Source organism: Mus musculus, chromosome 12 (genome assembly GCF_000001635.26).
Source record: "Mus musculus strain C57BL/6J chromosome 12, GRCm38.p6 C57BL/6J".
Classification (NCBI taxonomy): Eukaryota; Metazoa; Chordata; class Mammalia; order Rodentia; family Muridae; genus Mus; species Mus musculus.
In genome coordinates this window covers 3930190-3939775 of record NC_000078.6, presented here as the reverse complement: position 1 = coordinate 3939775, position 9586 = coordinate 3930190, and the positions used below count along the sequence as shown (strand labels likewise).

The 9586-nt window shown below is 45.9% G+C and overlaps 1 pseudogene; it reads left to right on the top strand.

Moving 5' to 3' along the window:
• Positions 7722 to 8454, top strand: Gm9088 (predicted gene 9088; annotated as a pseudogene).

Here is a 9586-nt window from a genome sequence, read left to right as displayed (position 1 = left end):
TGGTGGCACATGCCTTTAATCCCAGCACTTGGAAGGCAGAGGCAGGCAGATTTCTGAGTTCAAGGCTAACCTGGTCTACAGAGTGAGTCCCAGGACAGCCAAGGCTACACAGAGAAACCCTGTCTCGAAAAACCAAAAAACCCCAACAAAACAAAAAAATAACAACATTGTACATAATAACCAAAAGATAGAAACAACCCAAAATGTCAGGTACTGATGAGTGGGTAAATAACATGATATACTCATACAATAGACTACACGATGCTAAGTGGCAGCAGCCATACACAAAGGCCTATACACATTCTAGCAATGTGTTAACATGGGGTCTCATGTAGCCCAGTCTGGCCTTCATTCCTGACCCTCCTGCATTCACCTCCCAAGTGCCAGATGACAGACATGCATCACCATACCCAGCCACAAGGTTTTAACTTGATATGGCCAGAATAGGCTAACCATCCAGAGAGGGGCCAGATGGGTGGGTGGAGAGCTCAGGAGTGTTGCTGGGAAGTGAGGAGTGACTACTGAAGGCACAATGACCTTTGTGAGTGTTGAAACATTGTAATAGTAACTGGATCAAGCTGGGCACAAGGGTACTCACCTCCAATCCTAGCTACTTGAAAGCATGATACAGGAAGACCATGGCTTTAACCTAGGTTAACACAGTGAGAACCACCATTTTAAAGAAAGGCATAGTCTTGAGACGTAGAGACAGGAAGATCAAGGAGTTCAAGGTCATCCTTGACTACATAGCAAGTTTGAGTTCAGCCTGGCTATATAAGAAAGAGTCTGTCTCAAAAAAAAAATCAAAAATCAAAACAAAACCAAACAAATACAGAGCAATGTATACATGACACACAGATGTATCAAAGCCATATGTCTGATTGTCACTACCTCACAGACCACTTAAATCCAGGGGCATAAACCAATGACCAACTGTTTACATTCACAGTGTCTGGAGAGTGGGGGTTTGGACAGAACGCAGCAGAGATTGTGTGTCTTAGTTCCAGAATTGGGGAGCTCCGCTATGTAATCTGTACTCACAGAACAAGGAATTATTTGAACGTGTAAGGACTGGAGAATCCTGAGGCTTGTGCACTTCTGTTAACATCTAGGCTCCGTGACTCGAAGACCAGGTTTAGCTGGGCCTGTGTTTATTCACTTACACACCCTGAGCAACTGAGCATCTTCATGGCATGGTGGCCTCAGGTAACTGCTTACTGTATAGAGCAGTGGCTTTCAGCCTCCCGATTGCTACCATCCTTTAATGCAGCCTTGTGTTGTGTTGACACCCAAACCATAAAATTATTTCATTACTACTTCATAACTGTAAAACATTACTACTGTTATGAATCACATAATGTAAATATCTGTGTTTTCTGATAGTCTTAGGGCACCCCTGTAAAAGGGCTGTTTGACCCCAGGTTGAAGAGATGGGAAGGGGAGAGGAGGGGAGGGAAGGGAAGGGAAGGAAAGATTTCCCACTAGTACAGAGGTTACAGAGTTTCAGAAAGATCATGGACATTTGCCTGGAATGTTGGCCTGGCCTCTGAAGACACCAAGCATCTCTTCTGTCATACTTAGTTGGTAAAATGGCCATCAGATTTCTTTGTTACTTTTTTTGTCATGGGGAAAAATATCCGATAGAAGCAACTTAAAGAAGAATTGACTTTGGCCCACAGTTTTGGAGGATTTCAGGTCATCCCAGCAGTTGCCATGGCAACAGAGGCAGCTTAGCTTTTGTTGGAAGGAGCATGGTGATGCTGGTCACTTCATAGCAGCTAACCAAGAAATCGTGAACTCAAGCTGGAACCAGCAGCCACCTCCCTACCAGTGACCCATTTCTGATAATGACCCCCCACCCATTTCCCAAAGGTTCTACAACCTTCAACCACCAGCTGGGAACCACGTGTTGAAACAATAGCCTATGGGGGAACATTTTACATTCCAACCTTGATACTGTACTCCCAGCCCCCATCTGCTCATAGCTATCTCAGAATGTGAAATGCATTCAGTTCAACTTCAAAAGTCCTCACCATCCTTACAGTCCAAACAGCTTTCTGAAGCCTACAGTCTTCTCTGAGATGTGAGGCAGTCTCTTAGCTATGGGGCCCTGTGGAATAATTAAATAAATAAATAAATAAATAAAGTACATACTTCCAGTATCTAGTAGCATAACCCTTCTTACTGCAAGAAGGATTGGGATTGATAGTCAGCAGGGAGAATCATAAGTTTAATAACTCAATGTCCAGGCCTGGTGACATCATCAGGCTCCCATGGGCTGAAGAGACCACCCCCTGCAACCTGTAGAACCACATGGCCTCTCTGATGGATATCCATAGCTTTCCTCTGTAGATGACCCACATACCTTTCTTCAACATATCAGGGTTTCCAATGAATCTCAGATTTCATCTTCATAGGTTGATCTCACTACAGAGACTTCCACCCTGTTACCAGCTGCCTGGCCTCACGAGCTCTCCCTTACAACCTTAGCACAAGTTTTCCCACCACTTTTGCATTTTGCATGTGTGTAAAAACAAGCAAAAGACACCAAGTTCTGCTTTCAGCCCACCCCAAGCGCTGTCTGCCGTGACTGGTCCCCAAGGCAGCTTAGTGGCCTGACCCTTTGGCCTTTTAATAGTCATAGAGAAGAAACAATGTCATCAAGAGAAGCCTCCTTCAGCTGGTTCCAAGGAGGAAGAAGCAGCGGGAAGCTGGCTGCTTGGGGGCTGAGGGGATGGGAGACAGGGGGGCAGGGGCAGGACAGGGACGCAGTCACGTCTCCATTTTCTCCCAACTTTCAGAAAGCTTGAGGCTGTGAGACAGGAAGTGGTTTGATAAAATGCAGGTTTCTCTGATGGAGCTGGCGTGGAGCAAGAACTGGAGAGAGGGCCTCCGCTCTCAGGAAAGCGCCAGTCCTCAGCATCAATGGGCAGGAGAGCCATTTAGCTTTGTTTAGCATTGTGTCCGTGACCTTCAGCCCACTGCACTCCTGGGGAAGTGGATGCAAACAAAGGCCCCAGAGCCCAGTGACTCAAGGCTTCATGGATGTTTTAGACACTAATGACAGGCTGGAGCAAGGTAATGAATGGAAAAGAATTGGGGGCTGGGGTGAAGGTGAGGTGGGATAGGCCAAGGACAGGGGCACTTTCAAAAGGTCTCAGAGGATCTAAGACCCCCTGTCTACAGCCAGCCTTCCATGCTGTTAACTAGGCCATCTGAAAGAATAAGCTTTGAGCACCAAGACACACATGTGTCCTCCAGAGTCAGAAAAGGGACAGGGCACACAGGGTTCCCTACTCCTGCGTCTGCCTCAGGCGGGCGTCCACACAGGTTAGTTACCCAGGAGCATCTGCCTGGGGAGAATGAGACAGGACATGGGGTGGGGAGTTGTCCATGGGAGCCCCAAGGGTGGTCTTCCAACTGATACAATTAGGCACCTTTGGGTGACAGTAAACCCTGTGATATCAGGTGAAGATGTTCATACTGTGTATGTTGTTATCCCAAACAAATGGAAAACAGCCACAGAAACCATCATCCCACACTTACTTTTTTGTTGTTGTTTTTGTTGTTGTTGTTTTGTTTTGTTTTGTTTTTCAAGACAGGGTTTCTCTGTATAGTTCTGGCTGTCCTGGAACTCCCTTTGTAGACCAGGCTGGCCTCGAACTTGGAAATCCGCCTGCCTCTGCCTCCCAAATGCTGGGATTAAAGGTGTGCGCCACCACGCCTGGCTCCCACACTTACTTTTAAAAGAACATACATCAGAATATCAGAAAACCTGAAAAAATGTGCTTGTCGTGTGCATAGCGCCCATCCAGGGACTGTTTGACGTTCCTGTGTTTTTCTTTGTCTCTATTTTCCAAATTTCTAAAATAAACACAGTTTGGGTTTTTTGTTTGTTTTGTTTTGGTTTGGTTTGGTTTGGTTTTGGTTTTTTTGTTTGTTTTGGTTTGTTTTGTTTTGGGGTTTGTTTGTTTGTTGTTTTTTCTTTGTTTGTTTTGTTTTCTAATAATAAAAATGTTAAGGCTGAGGCCACAGCTTACTGCAAGGATGCTTGCCCAGATGTACAGCCCCAGGGTTGATTCCATAAGATGAAATTAGATGAGGACTACATGCCAGGAGCTGGAGAGATGGCTCAGAGGTTAAGAGCACTGACTGCTCTTCCAGAGGTCATGAGTTCCAATCCCAGCAACCACATGGTGGCTCACAACCATCTGTAATGAGATATGACGCCCTCTTCTGGGGTGTCTGAAGTCAGCTACAGTGTACTTATTTATAATATAAATAAATCTTTAAAAAATAAAAAGGAATCCATGCCAGGCAGAGCCATAAGGTTCTACAGGTTGCAGGGGGGGTGGTCCCCTGCATGCAGGGGGGTAAAACAGGAAGCAGGAAGATCCCAAAGCTAGTCCCTGCTATATAATAGGCCCTGTCTGGAGAAACAGTTGGTAAAGCACTTGCCTAGTCTCTTTGTTACTTTTCCTTTTGGTGCAATAAAATATCCTGACAAAATCAATGTAAGGGGTTGGCAAGCTAGCTCAGCAGGTAAAGGCATTGCCAAGAAGTCTGATGATCTGAGTTCAACTGCTAGGATCCACATGGTAGAAGAAGAAAAACATTCCTGCAGGCATGAGAACTGTGCAAACATGTGCACACACACACACACAAATATATATGAATATAATATTATATATAATATAAAAATACATGTGGGCAGTGGTGCCACACGCCTTTAATCCCAGCACTTGGGAGGCAGAGGCAGGCGGATTTCTGAGTTCAAGGCCAGCCTGGTCTACAGAGTGAGTTCCAGGACAGCCAGGGCTACTCAGAGAAACCCTGTCTCAAAAAACAAAACAAAACAAAACAAAACAAACAAACAAAAAACAGGAAAAGATGTGTATTATGGCTCAGTGTTATAGCAGTAAAGGCAGCAGGAACATGAAGTGGCTGCCGCTCTGAATCTACAGTCAGGAAGCCAAGGGCAGTGAGTGCACACTGCTGCTCAGCTGCCTCTCTCCAGGGACACAGTCCAGGTCCTGCCCAGGGAGTGGCACAACCTACAATGGCTCAGTCTTTCCACCTCAGTGAATGAAACCAAGATCATCACAACAGACATGCCATAGTGGTTTGAAGAAGAATGCTCCTTACAGGCTCATGTATTTGAACACTTGGTCCCCAGTTAGTGCAACTGTTTGGGAAGGATTGGGAGGTGTGGCTTTGTTGGAGGAGGTGTGTCACTATGGGGTGGTCTTTGAGGTTTCAAAAGCTCACACTGTTCCAACTGGGTCTTCTCTGACTCTGTTGTGGATCAGATGTAAACTCTCAACCTCTGCTACAGCACTATGCCTTCCTGCTGCTGTGCTCCCTACCATGATGGTCATGGACACTACTATTCTCTGGAACCATGAACCAATTAAGTGCTTTCCTTTGTAAGTTCCCTTAATTGTAGTGCTTTGTTATGGTACTAGAAAGAGAGCTAGGACACATGCCCAGAGCACTAACTCCCAGGCGATTCTAGATTTCTCAAGTTGATTAATACCAATCAGCATATCTAGCTAGCAAGCACACATCCTTGAACTTCATTCCCAGCACCACTTAAACGGAATATGGTGGTACATACCTATAATCCCAGAACCCAGGATGTGACTATGTAAAGAGTTCAAAGCCAGCTCAGACTGTATGCATGTCTCCTACACAAAAAGAGCCTGCTGGGCTGGTCAGTGGGTAAAGTGCTTCCCAGGCAAGCTTAATGATCTAAGTTTGATTCCTGGAACCCACACACGTTAAATGTGGTAGGGCTGGAGGGGTAGCTCGCTCAGCAGTGTACTGAGCTCTTGCAGAAGCCCTAGGTTCACGTCCCAGTGCCCACACAATGGCTACAGATCATCTCGGAGAGTGGAAGATCAGGGGTTCAAGGCCAATCTTAGCTACATAGTGGGGTCTCAAAATGCAAAATGGGGTGCTTAAACAACAGCTCAGTCAGTCAGTGTTTGTCACTCAAGCACGAGCTCAGTCCCTAGCACCCAGGTAAAAAACTAGGCACAGCAACCAGACTTTTAATTCCAGCACTGGGGAGGCAAGAATAGTAGGATATCTGTATTGGTCAAGTACCAGAAGTTATAGAATTATTAGAGTAACTTACAAGCTGTGGTCCTGCTAACCCACTAATGGCTGCCTATAAATGGACAATCCAGGAATCCAGTAGTTGCTCAGCTCACAAGGTTGGATGCTTCAGCTGGCCATCAGAACAAGCCTGAATGCACAAGAAATGGCCAGAGAAGGAATGGACTGGGTATCAAAGAGCAAAACCTTCCTTCTTCTATGTCCTTATATATAGCTTCCAGTAGAAGGTGTGGCCCAGAGTAGAGGCAGGTCTTCCCATCTCAGAAAATCTGGATTAAAGGTGTGTCTTTCCACCACAAAGATTCACATTAGAAGTGAATCTTCCCATTTAAAATTAAGCAAAAATTCCTCACAGGTGTGCCTCATTTGGGAGTTTTAGTTAATTCCAGGTTTAGTCAAGTTGACAACAACAACAACAACAAAAATAGCCATTACACTCTGTGGGCACTGGCCAGTCTTATTCCTAGTTGTCCAGCCCCAGGTCCTATGTGTCAAACAAGGAGCAGGTATCAGGTGCTGGGAACGTTCTGGAAACAACAGGCTTTGCTCTAGAAGCTTATGTTCCAATGAGTGAACAAGACAAACAAGAAAATAAATAACCAAGTAAATGCACTGTTGCAAAGCGTGGTAAGTACCATGGGAGAAAAAAAATCCCAAGAATCGCTAACATGGTATAATACTGGAAAATTATCAGGATTATGATAATAATAATAAGCATTTCGGGGAATGAAACAGGCAATTAGATGCTCTGGGAAGAGCAAAAGCTGTGTGGAAAGAAATATAATCAGTGTGGGAATTTGTCTTCGCTGTGAACAATATTTACATAGTCATAATGATTTAACTAAATGTAAAATGTCAGTTTGGAAGTAAAAGATTACCTATTACCTAATGGGAGAGTCCAGGAAAGTCAGTAGAGGGGTAAAAATGCATAAAATACATTTTTTAAAACTGCACACAGGTGCTGTGATACATGCCTGTAGTCCCAGCACTGGGCAGGCAGAGGCAGGGAAGATGGTACTCAGGTCTAATCTGCACAGCAATTAGTGAGAGCCTATCTCAAAAACAAACTAAACAACAAAAGTTGGGACAATAGCAAGTTATTTAAGGGAACTGAGCTAGGTACCAGGAGAAACCATGAGAAATGATTCTCTCCAAAAAACCCAAAAACCCAACTGAGTTGGGGGGTCAGGGGCAGTAAGGAAGATGGGAGGTGGGGGTGGGTGAACCAGGGGGTGGGGAGTAATAAACTGTTGCTTTTCATTCATTGCTTCTGCTGGTTTAATGCCACTTTGTTGCCAGACCCTATCCCCAGCACCGGAAACTCAGAAGTAAATGTAACAGTCCCAACAAACAACACCAAAATCCACACAATGTTGTAGAGTGGTAAATAATATGTAAAAAGCATATGAGCCGGCCAGCATGGAGACTGAGATCTGCTCAGAGGTTAAAGGTGCTTGCCACTAAACCCAATAATCTAAGTTCAGCCTCTGACCCATGTGATGGAAGGAGAGAGTCAATGCCTGTAAGTTGTCCCCTGTTCTACACACGTGCCATGGTACACGCACACAAACATATTCATACATAAAGAAATGTAAGATTTGACTTCTGGGTCAAAGCCATGGCAGTGGCAAATTCAAGTCCAGTTAATCCAGTGGTCTTCTTTGATGTTAGCATTGGCGGCCAGGAAGTTGGTCGAATGATGATCAAGCTCTTTGCAGACGTGGTGCCTAAGACGGCAGAGAACTTTAGGCAATTCTGCACCCGAGATCAGAAAAGATGGTGTTCCGATAGGATACAAAAGAAGCACCTTCCACAGGGTCATAAAGGATTTCATGATTCAGGGTGGAGATTTTGTTAATGGCGATGGCACTGGAGTCGCCAGTATTTACCAGGGTCCATTTGTGGATGAAAAATTTAAACTTAGACACTCTGCTCCAGGCCTGCTTTCCATGGCAAACAGTGGTTCCAGTACAAATGGCTGCCAGTTCTTTATCACATGTTCTAAGTGTGATTGGCTGGATGGAAAGCATGTAGTGTTTGGAAAAATCATTGACGGACTTGTAGTGATGAGGAAGATCGAGAATGTTCCCACAGGCCCCAACAATAAGCCCAAACTGCCAGTGGTGATCTCACAGTGTGGGAAATGTAATCTAGACAAGACGGAACCAGGTCCTCTGCTGTGTTGATGTGACATTCTCCCTTGAGTCTGACAAGCTGGACTGGCCTCTGTGTTTGCTTCCCTGTCTCCACAGTATGCGATCCAGGACCCGGAAGTATCACAAATGAGAACCAATCATCCTGTTTACATTTTGGACTGTAAATAAAGGAATTTTTAAAAAAGAAAAAAGAAATGTAAGATTTTGAAGAGAGGATGAAAACGAATTTTTGGTTTTTATTCATTTGTTTGTTTTGTTTTTAAGATTTATTCAGTGTGTCTGGATGTTTTGCCTGCTTGAACGTCTGAGTACCACACTGGTGCCCTCAAAAGGTCAGAGGAGGATGTTGGGTCCCCTAGAACTGGAGTCACAGAGAGTTGTGAGCTACCATGTGGGTCCTGGGGACTGAGCCTGTCCTCTCTCCGTGACAGCAGCAAATGTTTAACCCCCGTGTCACCGCGTCACCCGGTCACCGTGTCTGCTCAGCCCTCCATCTTTTTTTGAGACAGATTCTCATTCAGTTCAGGCTGACCTTGAACTCCTTAAGGAACCAAAGTTAGCCTTGAAGCTGCGACCCTCCTGTCTTCATCTCCCAAATGCTAGGATTGCATGCCTGTCCCACCATGACTGTTTACACTGTACTGGATATGAACCCAGGGTTTGGCGCACGCTCGGCACGCACCCTACCAATGGAGCTACACCCCCACCCACCCCATTCTTTTTTGTATCTGAATAAAACTTCACTGCATGGCCTATCTTATTCATGTATCTGAGCTGTTCCTCACTTAGCTGTCATGAGCAGTACTGCTCTGAGCATTAGTGCTGAGTTTCCTGTGTGAATGTTAATTGCTTCTCTTGGGTTTAAGCCCAGCACTGACGCAGCTCACATGCCAACGCCAGGCCCGGCACTGACGCAGCTCACGTGCCAACGCCAGGTCCCGCACTGACGCAGCTCACGTGCCAACGCCAGGTCCCGCACTGACGCAGCTCACGTGCCAACGCCAGGTCCCGCACTGACGCAGCTCACGTGCCAACGCCAGGTCCCGCACTGACGCAGCTCACGTGCCAACGCCAGGTCCCGCACTGACGCAGCTCACGTGCCAACGCCAGGTCCCGCACTGACGCAGCTCACGTGCCAACGCCAGGTCCCGCACTGACGCAGCTCACGTGCCAACGCCAGGCCGGGCACTGACGCAGCTCACGTGCCAACGCCAGGCCGGGCACTGACGCAGCTCACGTGCCAACGCCGGGCTTTACTTTTCCCTCTGAAGAGTTTTAAACATTTTAAAATTTACTCTTAATTATGTGTG